Consider the following 2809-nt stretch of genomic DNA (forward strand, 5'->3'; position numbering starts at 1 on the left):
TTAACAAAAAATTCTTAATTGTTTTTTGTTAATGAGCACCACTTTCCCTTATCTTGAACTTTGTTGAAGGATTCTTAATTTCCCTTCCTCCTTTTCAAGACCATTTCACCCTTTTAAGCTATCATTTGTCTCTTGTTTAACTATCTTGCCCTGTGAAGCCCTCCTTTCTTGAATCAACCTGATCCAGTTAAGCCATCCTCTATTGACTCCATAGCCCAATGGCCTGAAATACTTTTTTCTATCCATCTGCTCCTAAATTCCACCACTAAGCAAAATCAAACCCCCCCAAGCTTCCATAACTAGCCTAATATCTCACAAAACAAAGATAAATCATAAAGATAGAACCCTCTTTGAGTATAGATTGGCTAGATTCTGTACTTAAAAGATCGGTTTGTGGTTACCTTAGAAATTTCTTTCTTTAACCTTGAGAAAATTCTGAGTGATAACATAGTGGCAACTCAACTGGGGAACGAACCCAAAACCTCTGGTTTCGCAGACCAGATCTTCAGTTAAAATAAACCTTTGAGAAAGCACTAAATTAAATATTTTATGTATCTTAAAGGAATTATTTGAAGTTATTTACTATTTTTCTTCAGAATTGTTTTACAGGTTTAGATCTGATTTATGATGGTGGACAGTGATCAGACAAACAAAGGTTTAAATCATCCACCTGGCGATTCCACATCAATTTCACAACTAAGACTCCACTAGAGGAATGAACCTGAAAGAACAATATGAAAAGATTAGGCTTTTAACTTGGATTGTTATCCAAGACATTATGTTCTTTCTAAATTGATAGAGTTCTCCAATGTATATTGTATTTTAGAGAAGGTTTTAGATTAATTTTTTAATTATTTTCCTTTGAAAATTGTAAATATATATTATTCTTTTGAATCTTATGATGATCACTTTCCAATCAAGAAGCCTCTAATACTGAAGACTCCACTACTAAAATAATCCAGAGTTGTTGAGAACCTACGGTGACCCAATTTTAGCATTGAGTGTTTTCAAGATGAATTCAATAAATCAACGTAAGTATGCTCCTTTGGACAAGTCAAAGATTCCAGGTTTTCCAAATCCTTTACCCAACTTTAATCGATCAAAAAATCTTTCATTGTTTAAAGATGAAATAGGAGATGATGCTGCTTTACATTTATTAAAATTTCATATGCACATTCGAAAGTTTAAAGTCAAATTCCATGAAGATTGTCTTATGAAAATATTTATGGCGACTTTAGAAGAAAAAGCTAGATCTTGGTATGAAAATTTACCAGCCTCTAGCATATGTTCTTTAAAGCATTTTCATGCAGCATTTCATGACAAATACAAGTTATTCATCTCTATTGCTAATTCAATACTGTTGTGACAATTTTGAAAGTTTTATTCAATATCTTGAAAATTACTATGATGATGATGATCAGTTCATGGATCATGAAATATTAGAGGTTTTAGAAGAAAAGCCTTTTCAAAAAGTGGAAGCCTTGCTTGAATTATCTTCCCCTCAGAAAGAAAAAGATGATGTATGTTGTTTAGAGGCCCATGAAGTTTCCCCACAGGAAACAATTCTTGCAACACAACAAACAGATCAGAATAAAGAAGAAATTCGGTTCCCTGAAATTGCTCAAATAGAAAACAACAATGAAAACCAACAACAGTCCAGAGATCTGGAGGTAGAGGCGATAGAGATTAAAAGTTTTGAACCACAAGACCATCTTCAGCAAGTAGCAATTTCTTCAGAAGCTATAGACCAGTCAAATTCATTTGATGAAAACCATGTCACAAATTTTCTTTCCTTGCATGTTGCTATATTTGATGAAGATCAAGAGTATTTAGAGCACTTGGTTACAGTGGATAATAAGGAGGAGAAACAATTGGCCAATTACTTAAATCAAGCAGAGGTTTGGAATGAGGTTTGTTTTCCTGCTACAAATCATCCAGAAGATCTTATATGGCAGGATTGCCATTATCCTTTGGTCAATATATTGCAGCCATCAGTACAAGAAGAGATTAAGAATCATGAACAAATTCCTGCTAATTCCAAGTACCATAGATTAGAAGATAGATTTATAAAGCAATATGTGGAGGAGAAATCTCCTAATCTAATGTGTGTGTTTGATGACATTACTTCTTTTGATGATTTGCCCAAATATGATCAATATGATGATAATTATGTTCTTCAAATCCAAACTAATTTTACAGAGTAATCAGAGGCTAGTTTTGGGAATAATGAAATCCGGTTTCACCAACTTGAGAATAGTTATCAGCTTGTTCATTTCAGCTATGAAAGTGAGGAAGAAAATGCAAAAAAATTGGAAACAAGTGAAGCTTCTTTGCCTCTTTATTTTGAATCATTTCAGTTTTTAAAGGAAATGTGGTATAAAATCTCTAAAGAAAAGGATGAGCAGCTTAGATAAACTTATTAAGTTCCATTCAAACCTATATGTAATAAGTTGCATCAATCCTTCCAAGTTTTTCATGATCCCATAACTGATGAGTTTGATAATGAATGCAATCATAATTTTTCTCCATTAACAGACTATGAGAGTCAAAATCAAGATGATAATGGTTTCACTAGCTAGATATTTCAATCAATAGAAGTATCATCACAATGCTCATCTGAAAGTCTGCAGGGTGATAAAGATAAAAGTGACATTTCAGTTTCATGGCATGGAGGCTATCCAGAACAATTATATAGCTGTTTGAATTAGTTCAAAAATAGTGTACATATTTTGGATGATCCTTTTGTATAGTTTTTGGAGCCTACAAAGGAAAGCAAGTATTTCCTTATCTTATCTTTGGTTGAAAAGGT

Source organism: Pinus tabuliformis, chromosome J, assembly GCF_031772625.1.
Source record: "Pinus tabuliformis cultivar Carrire ecotype Pingquan chromosome J, CPIR1, whole genome shotgun sequence".
Classification (NCBI taxonomy): Eukaryota; Viridiplantae; Streptophyta; class Pinopsida; order Pinales; family Pinaceae; genus Pinus; species Pinus tabuliformis.